The sequence below is a fragment of the Amblyomma americanum genome, chromosome 3 (assembly GCF_052857255.1).
Source record: "Amblyomma americanum isolate KBUSLIRL-KWMA chromosome 3, ASM5285725v1, whole genome shotgun sequence".
In the NCBI taxonomy this organism is placed as follows: Eukaryota; Metazoa; Arthropoda; class Arachnida; order Ixodida; family Ixodidae; genus Amblyomma; species Amblyomma americanum.
Genome location: NC_135499.1, coordinates 225,131,097 through 225,148,693, shown reverse-complemented (window position 1 = coordinate 225,148,693; position 17,597 = coordinate 225,131,097). Strand labels below are relative to the sequence as shown.

The window sequence follows — 17,597 nt, the reverse complement described above, 5'->3', positions numbered from 1 at the left end:
AGCGTTGTTCCCTGTCGTCATCTGCTTAGGTACGGCATGTAAGGCCCAGTGGTTTCAGCATCCGCCTCGCATGCGGGAGTTGCGGAGTTTAATCGCAGATGCCGCCCGGTACCCACCGGCGATACAACGGGTACAAGCTTTCCCCTGGTCTGGTGCTATCTGGGGTGAAATGCTTGGAAAGTGTAGACGAAAAATATCTTGCGCCGTAGCGCGCTTTTGCTAAAGCTGCCCACATGCCATAAAATTTATCACCATCGTCATTATCACGTAAGGACACTTACTCGAAATCACGCCTCAGCGTCGCAGAAAAGTGCCTTGTTCTGGCTATTGCGGGAGTTAAGCAACAGTTCCGCCATTGTCTTCAATACGCAGACCACGTGATGCCCCAGCCTTTCGATGAACTCATCAGAACAACGCAATGAAATTATCACAACCCGCCTTTATGATCCATTTGCGTTTCTGTGTAAAGAGTCTCTCATTTAAGCTCCGTTCCATTCTTTTACCGCGATAGAATTTTCTTGTGCAAGCACAGCTCTAAGTAGGATCATTACTGATAAATGGCATGCTGTGTAGGGGAAAATAATTAACAACATAGGAATGCCATATTACAAAACCGAAAAATAAAACGGCAGTAAACCAAACAAAAATAATTCACCGAAAAATAAAGAACTGGGTTCTCAAGTAAAGAAAAGAAATCTGCGGCAATTTCTCAAACAAAAAAGAAAGGGAAAATTCAGCCCCTTGCTACATCTCTCTATGGCTACAGGACGATTAGATTTGATCCAAGCTTTACGGTGCCACATTTTCTTTTCTTTTTTTTTCAGTGGTGTCTTAATTTCATCTACTTTGATTTACACATAGGTGACTGAACTATTCCGCGAGTGTTAAAAGTGCTTAGCACAAGGGCGCATGCTGTACTTGTCACAATTCGTAAATATGCGACCAGCAACCTTATTAGGTTCACAGATCTTGCTTCAGTATGATCGGTTTTTGCTTCTCCATATATTTGTATTGGCAGTGTTTCAGGGAGGAAAAGGCAGGCGATATTGACAACCATAGTAAGACACCTTGCATACTGCCATTAAAATGATGTGATCATGACGAAATGCTGTACTTACATGTGCGAAGAGAACTTTGAGTTGCTTCACTTCGCTGGCAGTCATGCTGTAAACCAAAGAAAAGTTATGAAAGTAGGCTATAAACGCTGCTAGAGAGAGAGAGAGTTAAACTAGTCGCTGTGAGTAGCCGGTTATACAGATGCTTTTTTTTTTGTTTGCCATGCAAGGATGCGCGTAGAAATTAATGACTCAGAGTTGACAAGCGCTTCAAATAAAATATCTTTGACAAGTCTGGCAACCACTTTATCCTTCTTGTTCGTAAGCACAACGAGCACAAAGAAGCTGACAAGCGCACGTGCACTTCTAAGCCTGAATACGTAAAATGCAGGTAGGCGCACCCATCGCAAATGACAACTGCGAAAGCATGAATCGCCTACCCGCGCAACGAAGCCGCATACACTGCTTGCATTGAGGCTTTTCACTGTAAAAGCACATAGAAAAAAATGACAGCTCCTTTCGGCCAAGATTGCCTTACATTTAACTGACATGGTCATTTGGGCAATAAAATCACAGTAGGTCATGAAACCCCTTTCTGAAAGCCAAAGAGGAAATGCACTAAGTGCTCTTTAACGAATATAGGTAATGCCTTCATATCGTAACCGCTGTTGAAATCATAAACAACCTAATGCATTGCAGCTGGCAGTGGCAATACTTAAGAATTTTGAATTCCGCTGTCAAGCTAATGGCAAAAGTTATGCTTAAGTGATATTCTGCTTCATGTTTGTGTCGATATCGCTGAAAGTTTGGTAGTTTAAAACTTCGATTTTTTTTCACTGCCTGAGGGCTAAGATGCTGTTATGTACTGTAGGATACAATTTTTTTTCTCCTCATGAAGCCCATGCCCTTAAAATGAAATCCAAAACTTTGCCAACATTTAACGCCGTTTGTGATTCACTCGACGTAAATAATGCTTTTTTCATGCATCTCGTCCAGATTTTTACTTTGGCAAGCTATTCTCTAAAAGGCGCCTTGTGTAGAAATTAGGCTAAACCTGATTTTTATTTATACTCTGCAAGAATATGGAAGGCTACTTTCCAGAAGGATTCTTGTCGTTTACAAATTGGGGTTTAGAGTCGCTTATTATAATTTTGGAAGTGGTTGCAGCAAAATGGAGTTATCTAAGGCAGCGCCTGCTTCTGATGGGTGGGTAGTATTTCTAATTGAGGCGTCAATGATCAGTTTTCCTGTGTGATCGACTAGAGCTATTGAAAAGGCATTTTGGTTGGAATATTCTGCAGCATCAACGCTTACTGCATTCGGTCGAGAGGAGAAGAGTTTTCGGATCGTCTTAGCTCTAGCCCTCCTCGTGTCATCATCATGCTCCGGACACACGTTCTAGCGTACAGGCTTGAATTGTAGCTGTTAGTGTATTGGGGAAGGTTGAATGACACTTTATGAGTTTTATGGATCATCGTTCCTTGATTCTGTTTGGCAAGTAAGGCGTCGAGTATGTGATTCAGCTTAACACGAATGCTTCCTCATACTCTCCGATGAATAAGGTTGTTCTACTACTACTACAAATTAGGTATAACCTGATTTTTCCAAAACGTCGCCAGGACGCAAGGAGCTGGTAATATTGAATTTAGACTGCAACCAGGAGGAGGAGAAGTTGGGTGGCGAGGGGGGGGGGGGGTTGCTTCTTAATTGTTTATGCTACATTGTGCGGTTCGGGCCTTTCTCACATCACCATTAAACTCGTTACATTTTTCCAAGCCGCCGCGATGGCTCAGTGGTTATGGAGCTCGGCTGCTGACCCGAAAGAAACGGGTTCGATCCCGGCCGCGGCGGTCGAATTTCGATGGAGGCAAAATTCTGGAGGCATGTGTGCTGTGCGATGTCAGTGCACGTTAAAAAATCTCAGTTAATGAAAATTTCCGAAGCCCTTCACTACGGCGTCCCTCATAGCCTGAGTAGCTTTGGGATGTTAAACTCTCATAAATCAATCAAATCAAATAATTATAATTTTCCACGCTCACAGCTGAGCTGGCCTCCTGTAACAAACGACGTTTAAGCTTTAAGCGCCATTTACTAGCGCCTAGAACATGATTGTTCGGTGGCATAAAGGGTCAGTGAGGACAAATTTAAGTTTGCCTGTATTTATAGTTTACCAAGCTCTTCAATACATGACCTGGCAAAGGCAAATCTTGTTTCGTAGGCTGTTGGTGCACACTTTTAGAAACAAACCTCTTATTACTCATGGCCTCCTACAGCTACCCGCTGCCTCATGAAATACGCAATACTCATTCACAAGAGTTGTTTGGCCGTCTGTTTTAAAATGTTTTCATTTGAATGCACGATCAATAAAAATAAGTATGAGGAATTTATTATTCTAATTTAATGCTTTGATTTCGATCTAAATGTAATTGTGGTTTCAGAAACATGGCTCAGTGATAACGGAGATTTTCGGCTACCTCCTTTTTCAACATTTTTGTGAATCGGCGTACTTCTCGCGGTGGTGGTGTTTGTATTCTTGTTGATCATAAATCCAACTGTAACATACTGGATGTGCGGTGCTATAGCTCTGCTGATGTCGAAGCCGTGTCAGTGCTAACCAACAGCACAGTTCTGTCCGTGTTCTACAGATCACCGAATGGTGATGTATCCTGTTTATGTTTAATACCTTGGATTTTACGTTATATACATTAATGAGCACAATTATGATGCTACCATTAATGGCGACTTCAATATAAATATGTTGTCTATTGCACCAAACAGTGAGACCTTCAACATACTTTTGAAATGTTTTGGCTTCACAATTACTACTACTGTACTTACTCGTGTCGCTTTAGCATCAGAAACTTTAATAGACTTGTTCATAACTAATATTGCATCTGCATCTAGATGTGCAGGGGTTACGTGTTGTGATATTAGTGATCACATAAATGTATATTTATTGTGTAGCAATGTAATTCACAAGCGAGCATGCTGTTTCTTGTATTCAACTCAACATGTAACACCAGCAATCCTCAAAACTTTTCGTGCAGATATTGGTTTAGTTCACGGGGGCGATGTATATGCATGCCGTTGCTACTGCAAACTAAGCATATAATCTATTTTAGAGAACTTTTATCCTGCGGACAAAATACATATAATTTATAAAGATATAAAAACATCAAGTAAAATAAGGAAACCATGGATATCACGAGAATTGTATGGTCGTATAAAAGAGTAAATTTCTTGTACCAATCTTTTATTACAACAAAAGTCCTGCTGGTCTGGCAGAATTCAAAGTTTAGAAATAAACTAACAAATGCATTCGCAACGCGAGAAATAGTTAATATGAAGGGTACTTTGATTCACGCAACCGTACGGATTATCTCTAGAGAGAACTTCGCTCGCTAGATGGGTTTTCTTCAGACAGTAAAGCGGCAGACAGAATTATATACAAGGGCACTGACTACTCCGGTCATAGTCTTTGTGATGCATTTTATGAATTCTTTACTTCTTGACGTTGCACTCCAACGGATGTATCACTTTCCCAGGGAGAGACATCTGCGTACTCTTTTTCTACAACTTTTTCCGTTAACGAGCTCATCTCTGTATTCGCTGAGATCAAAAAACAGTACCTGTTGTGACAATAATGACATTCAGATAGCACTTGTCAAGCACGTAATCGACATTATTGCTCCTCCGCTTCAATACATCTATAACTTTTGCAATGAAACTGCCACTCCTCCACAAGGTATGCAAGTGCAAATGTCACAGTTCTTCATAAAACGGGAAATAAAAATGACCTCTCAAATTACCGACCAATCAGTGTCCTGCCAATTTTTTTCAAAGGCCTTCAGAAGGGGGTATCTGTGCGTCTTGAGAGATTTTTAGAAGTTCGCAACCTGATTACAGACTCTCAGTACGGATTCAAGAAAAAAAAAAGCAGGTCAACAGAACTCGCTCTACTTCATCAAAAAAAATAATCATATAAATAGTTTCGAACAGAAGAATTTGTAATGGGAAAGTTTATAGATTTTACGAAAGCATCGAATTTGAAACTTCAATAAATTGTTTAATAAACTAGAATAATGAAATAAGTGGGCAATCGCTTCAGTTAATCAAATTCCACTTGTTATATCGCACACGATATGTCGAGATTAATAACTCGAAATCAACAGTAAGACAGATTCAGTCATGAGTGCCACAAGGCAGCATATTTGGGCCAGTCTTATTTAACATCTATAGTAATTATATTGTCGCCTTAGAACGTGCCGCGCGTTTCCTCATTTATGCGGACGATACGAGCACATTTATCTCTGGCAGCAGCTGCGATATCACAGCACGTGTGCCAAAATATTCTAAATAAACTAGAGAAGCCTAGTCTAATACTAATTTATTAGCCGTTATAATAGTGAAGTCAAAAATAGTAATTTTTCGTCCCTAAAAAAAAGATAGGCCATATATCCAATGACCTCCACTACAAGTAGGATAGAATTCAGATAGTAAGCTCATACAGATCATTCGGTGTAGTTTTTTCAGAACACATGCAGTGGGATGAACATCGAAATGCGTGATTAAAATTATTCAGGGGAGTTGGTCTTATTTACCACCACAGGAACTTATTGCCATAAACAGTCCAAGTAGTTCTGTACCGCTCCTTATTCTGCCCTCATTTGATTCACTGCCCAATAGTATGAGCCACCACGAAACACAAACTTACAAGAACTGTCAATACTCCAAAAAGGATGCTTCGAATAATCTATGGTTTACCTTACGGACATACAACGAGACATTTATTCACGACATTCAGTATAGTAAGCGTGCTGAATGTTTACAATTACAGGTTAATTAAATATTGCAGTGCTGAACAAAAAGCCCATATAAACACAATTTCCCATTTAGCCCCGCTCCAGCATTCCCAGACTCCCTACGCACAACGTCACAAGCCACACTGGACTTTACCTGCTGCGCGAACTAATCACGGCCACCAAATGCTTAATCATTGGCTCCAACTACCTTTAAATATATTCATTGATTTAAATATTGATGTTTCATTTTCGACCATTCTAAGTTTCATCATTGAAAGTTTTTGCTCCAACCATTCTTGATCACGAGCAATACCACCACCGCTGTGTATTAAGCCTTGTATTGTGTGTTATTCTTTGTTGTATTTCCTCTTTTAGTTTTCATACATGTGTGTGGATGATGTATGTACAGAATGCAAATGTTTCTCGCTCTATGCCACTGCTTCAAAGGTGGTGAGAACCCAGTCAAGCGTATTCGCTTTTTTTCTCACCACCTCCGTCATATGTGTGCGCTATGAAGGGAATAAAGATTATTAGTATTAATTACAAACTCGGTACTCTCATCGAAAATTGAACTTCTATTGATACAAAGGTCGAAAATGTACAACCGGCGGTGCAGCCTGTATAACAGGCCTTCCCTTCCTGACGCTGATCACGGAGTCCTTTTCGGTCATTGGTCTTTTTTTTGGGAGGGGGGGGGAGGAAGTGGCGCAGTATCTGTCTGATATATCGTTGGACACCCGAACCGGCGCCGTAAGGGAAGGAATAAGGAGGGAGTGAAAGAAGAAAGGAAGAAAGAGGTGCCGTAGTGGAGGGCTCCGGAATAATTTCTACCACCTGGGGATCTTTAACGTGCATGACGTCACTAATTTGACTGAAGTGGCGTAAAAAATTATAGATAAAAATTTATCAGCAATAAATAGGTTGTTTTTTCTGCGGAGCATGCATAGTCACCATTGAAGAATTGGGGTCTAATGGTGGGTGGCATAAAAGAGAAGGGATTCAGCGAGCACACTATAAAATTTTTGCCGCTGTGCTACTCACATTTCAATACGTCCTCTCGAAAACTCGCGACTAGACACTGCAATGGACAATACGGTAAAGCTTGCTAACGCAAGCATTAGCGTATGCGGAGAGTCATTGTTTAATGCTTCTATCCCCATGGAAACAACTGGCAGACACAAAAACATTAGCATTTTTTTTTATGCGCAATAGCGTGTTATCAAATACGCCCTAGGTCTGCAATGAAACCAGCTAATGCCCTTCAGTGTCACCTGTTGTAAACATGCTGCACCGCGTGATTCGTCCTGTCATCTCCACAAATGATAGCTGTTTTATATTCCGTGTCAATGAAAAGCGGCAGCCTTACGGGTGTTTTTGCCAGCACCGGTGAACCGGGGGCCGATATCTCTAGGGTTTTGGAACATGTGAGAATACTTCACGGTGGCTCGAACTCCTTAAGCATGAATATACTGCGCATGAAAAATGCGGCTGCGCAGTCGGCCAACCCCGGTTTCTCCTAGCCTACGAACAGGTTTTAGGATTAATTCAGTTAGCTATCTGATGACGCCAACCGAGACGTATACAGCTCTGATTATTTTTAACGAGATGACGAAGTAGGCTGAGCGCTCGTCTATCGTCAACCTCAGGTCAAGCAAGCAACGCGAATTAGCATTCTTACTTGGAAGATACGCAGCGCTTTGTAAACATTTCATAATCGATAAACTGCTGATGACGACTGTTCAAAGGAGGACTGCCGATATCAGCAAGTTCTAAGCTGATCGACAGAAGCCACGTGTATTTTTCGATCGAAATAACAAGAGTCTTTGACGGAAGCGTCTGTTGACGCAAAGTAAGACGTCCGCAAGACGGCAGCGCAAAACCGGTACTGAACACAGTAGTAACACTCAAGACAGGACTGGCGCTGCCCTCTTATTATTCAAGTATGAACCAACCGGCTCAAACAGCTATTTTGGTTATAATGTCCACCCAAAGATGCACAACTTTCTGCACCCCCTGATGGGCTCTTTTTTTTTTTTTCATTGCGCGAGTACTAAAACCGCCACTCACCAATTTCACCACTCTCTGTCTGGCTAATCTTTTCTTTCTGTCCGGCTAATCAAGGTCACGTGACCTTGTGACATTACTACCTGCGCAGCGGACTGTGGGCAACCTACCAACCATGGCAGGTGGCAGTTAAATCAATGATTGGTAGCGCAGTGGCTGCTCGAGTTGCACAAGCCCCACCGGTGGCAGTGCCTGCCATCGCAGGGCAGTGGCACATCGCTTAACCGCTGCACCACTGCGCCAGGAGTTAAGCCAGATGGTTGCTAACTTTAAACTGGCACTCAGTCGCATCGTGTTTTGATACGAGGTACAGGATGGGGACTGCGGGGCCGTATTGAAGAAGCAAACTATCTTTTTTGCTCACATTTTTATGTCCCATTTTTTTTTATGGTTTCACGTAATGATTCGCCTGGTGGCATAACAGGCCTCCGCTGCCATAGTTATTGGCTATAAGTTTAATCACCAGAACAATATTTCCTTCCAGAAAAAGTGTCATTACTTTCCTCCAGGGGATCTTTTCGAGCCTATGGACGGAGATCATTGCGTTTTCATGCCATATTTTTTTGTTCCGCCTCGAAACTCGGCGCTGGGTCTAAGAATTATTCCCAGCCCCAGACCATTCATAAAATGAGGTTTTGTGGGGGAATTTTCGCAATTGTATCAATGCAGCATTCCATTCCATTTTTCTTCACTTCAGATGTCAACAATTTGGGCATCGGCAACCTTGGAAATATACCAGTGCCCCAGCAAGGTTTTTTCACCAAACAATTGCTAATTCTCCATCTCACTGCATTTCAGAGGACCGGCAGTTGCCTTTTATTCGCAACAACTCTTCCCATCTGTTGCATATAATCTGTTGTGACTTTATAAGCGCGACGGACGCATAGGTCTGCTGACTCTGACTCCGTGAAGTTCGTCAGCAAAGCTGCTTACCCTCTTGAAGTCAGATTTCACGTCGTACTGCTTTCGAACCATGCACGCATGCCTGAAAGCTTGCCGCCATTGCAATTCAATCACGGCATGCTGCCCTTCGCTTCAACTAACATCGCCTAGCGACATTCAGCGCAGTGTTACTCTAGATCCCATGAGGGTGGTGACACGCGTATCTCCTACTTGTTCTAAAAAGGCTGCGTGACACTGATGCCTAAGCGTGACGTCGTCAGCCACCAGCATCATACTTAAAGTTATAATTTACTGAACGCCCCTCGCATGTGGTGACATGCAGTCTGGCTGCAATACATGCATGGAGATATGCTCATCTTCAGTGCGTGTGTGCGACGAGCCCCCTCGACTCTTGGTGGACCGTATGGCTCTACCCCATAGTGCTCTTACGCTGTTCCACCGGTTTAGTTTTAGACGTGAATGATGCTTATAGTCTAACTATTGTTATACTGCTAATCGTGCGCTCATAAGTAGAAAGCAGGCGCATGCTGTTTCTTGGCTGTTGACGTTTCAAATTTAAGTGTTACTGGCACCTTTGTCGTAAAGCAGTGCTGTCTCTCTCAGTCATATTTCGTAGATTCGAGGCTCTTTTTTTCTTTGTACAGTAGTTCATAAGCTCCTTCCTCGGTTCTTTTCAGCACCCGGCTCAATTAAAGAGAGCGACATCTTTTGAAGCTGAGCTAACAGAGCCGTGGTTTTCGCTGCAGTGCGCAGAATAGGCGGCTATCCAGCAGCTACACCTGTTGTTACGCGGTGATGACAAAGCAAAGGCCACCAATAGTGCACGCACAGGTGCGCTGTAGGTTTCAGGCTTTCAGTAAAGCTTTCAGAGGCCTTCAATCAAGCTTTGTAACCTGCCTATACTGAGATACTTTGAATGTAACAACCACAAATTTACCATGGAGGCGAGTAATGTTGAAAAAATAGAATAGCAGCATGAGCCCCGCTGCACCATTCAATCGAAAATAATAGCCTGCTTCGTCGTGCAGAGAAATTAAGAAAATGCAAGAAATTAAAAGCTTATACAACGTTTTGTCGAACATTTTTTTATTCTAGCAACATTGTGACTTAGCCCCAGAACACTTCCTCTTTGTAGATAAGCATCGAAAGTTGGCCCGTCATGTGCACCGGCGCCTTAATACATACCCAACAATTCTGGACAAAATCATTTTTGAACGGGGAAAACTTTATGGACCCACTTTTTCATATATTGCAGGATTTCACTATAACAATCAATATATCCACAGATCTCCCGTCGGCAGGATTGCATTTTTTTGGCTAGTGACGTTTTTGCTATAATCAAAATGTTCCCCATTTGTTTCATATGGCAGTCTTAAATGTTCGATGCGAGCGATGAAAAAACTATAAAATAAAGGTTTTGCTACATATCGGAAGAACGCACCACTACCTTCAATATTTTCTATACCAGTCACGTACAGCTTTTCCATTTTCAAAATTTTTGTCTACGAATGTTGGACGTGTCAAACTATATGCGGAATCGTTCGCTTGCCGCGTTCCGTTTTCAAAACCACTACACGCGACACGCGTCGAGGAGGAGGAGGTAAACTTTTATTAAAGAGGCGCGGGTTTGGGTGACTCCCCCCCACCCTGTGCAAGCGTGCAAGCCTTCCTCGTTATCCATATTCACTTACTTGCATTTCGGTGCTGAGATCCACTCCATTCTCCGGAGCAGACGCCATGTCTGCGCCCGAACGCCGATTCCCCGGAGCGGACGCGCCGGGCGCCGATTCCCCGGAGCGGACGCGCTGTCGGCGCCCGAACGCCGAACGCAACCAAGCACACTGTGGCTGCTTGCAGGACCGACGCACAGAAGATCACAGACGAATCTTGAAAGTCACTAATAAGTCACAAAAATCTTGATGCAGTCCTGCTCGCGTACACCCTCGGATCCTCACAGCCAAATTTTAGCACATAAAAACCTCTTGGTGCACAGATAGAAGCCGATTGATTTCGCTGCAGCCCAACGCAAACACGTCCGCTCCCGCCGCCGGCCATCGCAGAATCCCCCCCACGACTGGCGTGGAGGAGGAGGAGGTAAACTTTATTAACGAAGAGGTCTTAGACGTGGGTTGGGGTGACGTTCCCATCCCCGCGGTGGGCTCCTCTTCTAGGCCGGACGCCAGGTGGCCGACCGAAGGTGTCGTTCGGCGACCTCTTCGGCATGCTCCATGACTCGGAGTTGAACCTCCGGGTCCGAGCTGAGCAGCGCGGCCTCCCGCTGCGATTGGGTAGAGAGCTGCAGACTGTTCGATGGCTTGTCTTGATTACATGAGTATATGATATGTGGTGTGTCTGCCTTTTGGTGCCCACAAAGACAGCAGACGGGGCTGAACTGTTCTGGGAACCATATAGAGTGCATTGTGACATTCCTTGTGTGTGCAACGAGGTACATTCCTTGTGTGTGCTGCGAGGTTCCGCGTTCCACGGCGCGGCGTAGACGGAGACCCAGATGACAGCGGCATCATCAATTACCCAGCCATGCACTTTGAGTGACGACCAGAACGAAGGGACCCGCCGCCGTGACAGCGGCATCATCAATTACCCAGCCATGCTCTTTGAGTGACGACCAGAACAACCGGACCCGTCGCCGCCGCCGCGGGGAAACAGGCTTTATCCTCCCCAATTTGCGTGGCCGTTCCAGGTGCGGCCCTCCCGGGCACATTCCAGGACAAGGGAGCTGTCAGCGGGCCAGAGCGCGCCGTACCACAGCCGACGCTATGCGCTACCGCGAAGACAACATTCTTTCCCTCCTTCCCCTTTCGACGTGGGCTATCGCCGGGAAGGCACCCACAGCTTCCCGCCGTGCCTCGTGAACAAAAGCGCATTCCCAGAAGGGCCGTGACGGACACCTGTCATGGCGGACAGGCAGTACTCGCCAAGAATGTGGAAAGACAGGCGCTAGTGAATTAGCTCCGAAGAGAGAGCCTGTGTATACTCTCACTTGAGAGAGAGTGGTGGCGTTTTTGTTGTTTATTTAGTTTGTATTGTTAACAGACTCTGGGTTCGAGGCTAAGCCCAACCCAAGGGGTTGTCCCCATCTCGCATGTTATTTTTGATTGGAGAATTGATGCTTTGGGCGGGCCACTGAAAATGACCGCCCTTAGCCCTTTGTTAATCAAGTGCTTAAAAGCGCATGTAAACGGATGCAGTCCAGTCTGAGCTGGGGCTCCATGCTTAGCATGTATTGTGATGCTACTTAGGCACTAACCTGCCCGGTCGATGAGTAAAGTACTGCAAAGTTTGTTCTTTTGTAAATTCAGTTCTGCTTTTTCCAGTTTAACTCTCTGTATATGTATGTTGTAAAATTATGCTCTGCTGTCATCATCTACAAGCTCGCCTCCTGTTCATCTTCCAAGCCGAACGACACTAGAGGAAGGGTTTGTGAACCATCCTCGAAGAAACGGACGACTATTGAAATTCTACTGCATACACGCTCAGGACGACATCGTTCGCCAAGAGGGCCTTCAGCGCCGAAGCCCGACGGCGTGCAGCTTCTGCCAGCAACCGCTCGAGCCCAACTCCGGAGCCACTCCATCGCCCCCATGAAGTCGTCGGCACGTAAGCTCGGACGCCCCAGCCTCTGATGTATAATCTTAATCATGTGTAATTATTGAATATACCTGTTTGTTTAAACTGAGCCATACGGTGTCTCTTTGCCTCTCCGTCCCGTGTGGACCTGCGCATTATGGGGGTCATCACACTGGTGTCAGAAGTGGGGTCTCAAAAGCAAATGTCCTCTGAATGCTGTGACATTCATGACTTCAAAATTGTAATCAAAAGGGAATCACGGGACTGATTGTGGGACTTTTACCCCCATTTGAGAGGCTTGAGGCACTGGAGGGCTTGAAAAAAAAATGACTGTATCTGAGGGAGCTCCCACTCCACAGCCGTCGCTCGGAGCAAGCATGCTGGCATTAGGAAGCGTCATTCCGACGTTTACGGGAGATAAGACAGGGGTTCCAATCTGCGATTTCTTTTCCATGCTAGAAGAGATTGGGAAAATGGGGGGATGGTCCGATGCTCAAATGCTGGGAATGGCGAGGTGTAAGATGGCAGGAGCTGCTCATGATTTTGCATGGCGAGACGAAAAAGTAAAATCCACAAAATCATTTGCGGAATTTAAGAAGCTCGCGTTTGAGCATTTCGACACTGAACCACGTCACGTGCGGGTACAGAGGTTCCGTGACGCCGGACAGATGGTAGGGGAGGACGTGCGAACATTTGCGTCGCGGCTTCAGCGCCTAGCACGCGATACGTTAAGCAGGGAGGAGGAAGGAGACCAGCTAAGGAAGAAATACGCGGAGGATCTACTTAAAGAGGAAATGACCGCTTTGTTCGTGGCTGGTCTGCAAGACCCCGTGCGCCGGTTCGTGCTCTCGCGCAAGCCGAGCAATTTCGACCAAGCCGTGGAGGCCGCATTGGATGAGGAACAAAACGAGGCGTTAACGACAGCCGCAGCCAGAGTACGCGTCATAGAGAGAGCGGTGCTCAACCCTGAGGTTGCTCTCTTGACAGAGCGGTTAGATCGCTTAGAACAGCTGCTATCTCAGCAGGTAGAATGCCAGGTTGAAGCGCGCGCTCAACAGCGCCCATTCGCTGGAAACCGGAGACCGCCACAAAGCTACAGGCGCGGTATGCGAGATTTTGAAGAAATCGTATGCTTCGCTTGCCAGGGTCGCGGACACATCGCCAGGTTCTGCCAAAACGTGCGCCGTGGGGAGCCACAAAGAGAAGCAGGCGAGACACGCCCTAAGCAAGCCTACAGCGGGGCTCCAGATACCGAGACAAAAAACTAGTTAGTCCTCCCCAGCCTGAGGAGCGTGGGGAGGGAGCAGTAGATGATGAGGTGGTGGTAGTTTGTGTGGCCGACGAGGCATGCCCTGTTGTGCGTTGCAAGTTAAATGGTTGTTGTATGGAATTGTTGATAGATACGGGGTCAAAGGTGACATTGCTTAAGGAGAGCAGTTTTAACACGCTTCGAAGGAAGGGGGACCGCGAGGTGTTGGAAGCGTCTGGTGGTATGGCAACCAAATTTGTAGGCATAACGGGGGATCCTCTTGGCATAAGTGGACTCTACCGGTTACACTTCTCTCTCGGCGGAATTGCATTGGAGCACCCCTGCTACGTATGCCCGGACACGGTGTCTCTGCCAAACGGAGTGTCAGGTATATTAGGGCAGGATTTTTTGAGAAAAGGGAAGGTAGTAGTCTCATTCTCTGAGGAAGAGGTTAATGCGGGCGGCTCAAAAGTTCCGTTTTTGAACAGGAGAGGGGCTGAGATTCGCATTACCGATATTGACACCCGTCAAACAGTGGGATCATTGGAGAAGGTATATTCGCGGGTTGCCGTCCGGCTGGTCGAGGAGGCGGTCGTCCTTCCTTGGTCGGAGCACATTTTGTACGCGTTTGTGCCTTCAGATGTAGAGAGCGGCGCCGTGGGAGTGCTTGAGCCGGTCGACTCTCTCAGCAATGGCCTGAAGGCAGCCGCGTGCCTCGTGACAGTTAATGACGCCCACAGAGTGCCCCTACGGGTGGTTAACTGTAGCCAGCAGCCACTGAGCCTTCCCAAGAACAAAACATTGGCTTTCTTCACCTCTGCGATAGAGCAACGTGAGCCCACCGATACGGTACTCGCAACTGTAGAGCATGCTAGTCCTTCGGCTGCTCCAAAGGTGTCGTTCGATCTTTCTCACGTAAAATCCAGGGAGAGGGAGGCTCTGGCTGGTTTGCTGAACGACTACTCGGAGGTATTCGCCGCGTCCAACCTGGATTTGGGCTGCTGTGGCGTTATAAAGCACAGGATAGAAACCGGCACTTCATCGCCCGTTTACCAGCGTGCGTACAGGATTCCTTACTCCCAACGTGAGGAGATGGAGCGGCAGGTGCAGGACCTGATTGATCGCGGCATTGTCGAACACTCAAAGTCACCCTGGGGAGCACCAGCACTATTGGTGGAAAAGCCAGATGGCTCGTATCGATTGGTAGTGGACTACCGCAAACTAAATGCCGTAACTCGCATCGATCCATACCCCATCCCCAATATACAGGAGACGCTTTCTCAGCTGGGCTCTGCCAGGTACTTCACGGTAGTGGACATGGCGGCGGGATTCTGGCAGATAGCAATGGATCCGGCAGATGCCGAGAAAACGGCATTCAACACGCCCTCAGGGCACTATGAATGGAAAAGAATGCCGATGGGTCTGGCCAACAGCCCTGCTGTCTGGCAGAGAACCGCTGATGTTATCCTGGCAGGTCTTCTGGGGAGGCTGTGCTTCGTGTATATGGATGACATTATCATATACAGTGACAGTTTTGATAACCATTTGCGCGATATTGAGCAGGTTTTGGTGCGACTAAGAGCAGCGGGTCTCAAGCTGAAGCCCTCTAAGTGCCAATTCCTCAAAAACGAGGTGAAATACCTCGGGCACGTTGTTTCAGCTGACGGCGTGCGACCGGACCCTGAGAAACTAAGGTGTGTCTCGGATTTTCCATCCCCGACTAGCGTCCGCCAGGTCCGGCAGTTTCTCGGCCTGATCGGTTACTACCGAAGGCACATAGAGGAGTTCGCCAAGCTCGCTAAGCCGCTCACCGCCTTAACAGCCAAAAATGTCGCCTTTCGCTGGGACGAAAACGCGGAGAATGCTTTTGGGGCCCTGAAAAGGAAGCTAATGAGTGCACCGCTGTTGCGCCACCCGGATTTTAGTTTGCCCTTCGTTATGGCCACAGATGCGTCAAAGTTCGCAGTTGGTGCCGTGCTATCTCAGGTTATCGAGGGCAAAGAACATCCCGTTGCTTTTGCTAGCCGACAGCTGAGCCCCACAGAGCAAAAGTACGGAGCTACGGAAAGGGAGTGCCTCGCCGTTGTCTGGGCAGTAAATCACTTCAGATGCTACCTTTACGGCCGCAAATTCAAGCTAGTCACAGACTGCCATCCTCTGAAATGGGTGATGAGTGTCAGGGACCCTAGCTCGCGACTCGCTAGATGGAATCTACACCTGCAGGAATACTGCTTTGAAGTTGAGCACAAGTCAGGAAAGACACATCTGAATGCTGATGCACTCAGCCGCACAGCTGCCGTGGCAGCTATAGATGAGTTTGTCCCCGTAGTCGACCCCGCCGAATTACGCACAGAGCAGTGCAAAGATCCTGACCTGAAGCGAATAATCGAAAGCTTAGAGGGCGCACCGTCTCACCCCGAACAGCTAGGTTATTTCATTGACAAAGACGGCACCCTGTGTCGGCGCACGAGGCCAACCAGGAAAGGGAGATTAGAGAAAACCGCTTGGGAGAGAGTCGTCATACCTCGGTCGTGGACAGAAAGGGTTCTTCGCGCGTTTCACGATGCGCCATGCGCCGGTCATTTTGGCGTAGCGAAGACACGCAGGCGTGTGGAGCGTTTGTACTTTTGGAGTGGCTCCGGAGTTGGGCTCGAGCGGTTGCTGGCAGAAGCTGCACGCCGTCGGGCTTCGGCGCTGAAGGCCCTCTTGGCGAACGATGTCGTCCTGAGCGTGTATGCAGTAGAATTTCAATAGTCGTCCGTTTCTTCGAGGATGGTTCACAAACCCTTCCTCTAGTGTCGTTCGGCTTGGAAGATGAACAGGAGGCGAGCTTGTAGATGATGACAGCAGAGCATAATTTTACAACATACATATACAGAGAGTTAAACTGGAAAAAGCAGAACTGAATTTACAAAAGAACAAACTTTGCAGTACTTTACTCATCGACCGGGCAGGTTAGTGCCTAAGTAGCATCACAATACATGCTAAGCATGGAGCCCCAGCTCAGACTGGACTGCATCCGTTTACATGCGCTTTTAAGCACTTGATTAACAAAGGGCTAAGGGCGGTCATTTTCAGTGGCCCGCCCAAAGCATCAATTCTCCAATCAAAAATAACATGCGAGATGGGGACAACCCCTTGGGTTGGGCTTAGCCTCGAACCCAGAGTCTGTTAACAATACAAACTAAATAAACAACAAAAACGCCACCACTCTCTCTCAAGTGAGAGTATACACAGGCTCTCTCTTCGGAGCTAATTCACTAGCGCCTGTCTTTCCACATTCTTGGCGAGTACTGCCTGTCCGCCATGACAGGTGTCCGTCACGGCCCTTCTGGGAATGCGCTTTTGTTCACGAGGCACGGCGGGAAGCTGTGGGTGCCTTCCCGGCGATAGCCCACGTCGAAAGGGGAAGGAGGGAAAGAATGTTGTCTTCGCGGTAGCGCATAGCGTCGGCTGTGGTACGGCGCGCTCTGGCCCGCTGACAGCTCCCTTGTCCTGGAATGTGCCCGGGAGGGCCGCACCTGGAACGGCCACGCAAATTGGGGAGGATAAAGCCTGTTTCCCCGCGGCGGCGGCGGCGGGTCCGGTTGTTCTGGTCGTCACTCAAAGAGCATGGCTGGGTAATTGATGATGCCGCTGTCACGGCGGCGGGTCCCTTCGTTCTGGTCGTCACTCAAAGTGCATGGCTGGGTAATTGATGATGCCGCTGTCATCTGGGTCTCCGTCTACGCCGCGCCGTGGAACGCGGAACCTCGCAGCACACACAAGGAATGTACCTCGTTGCACACACAAGGAATGTCACACTCGCTCACCCTCCAGAAGAATGTTCTCCGAACATTTGAGTCCCTGCCCTGTCCGCCATGACACTCCAAAAGTACAAACGCTCCACACGCCTGCGTGTCTCCGTCCCGTGTGGACCTGCGCATTATGGGGGTC

General features: G+C 47.0%; 1 protein-coding gene across 2 annotated transcripts in view; it reads right to left on the bottom strand.

The window, feature by feature from the left end:
* The window catches only part of LOC144126237 (salivary anticoagulant protein P23-like), a 339,317-nt gene that overhangs the window by 289,012 nt on the left and 32,708 nt on the right, over positions 1 to 17,597 (bottom strand). The window lies entirely within an intron of this gene.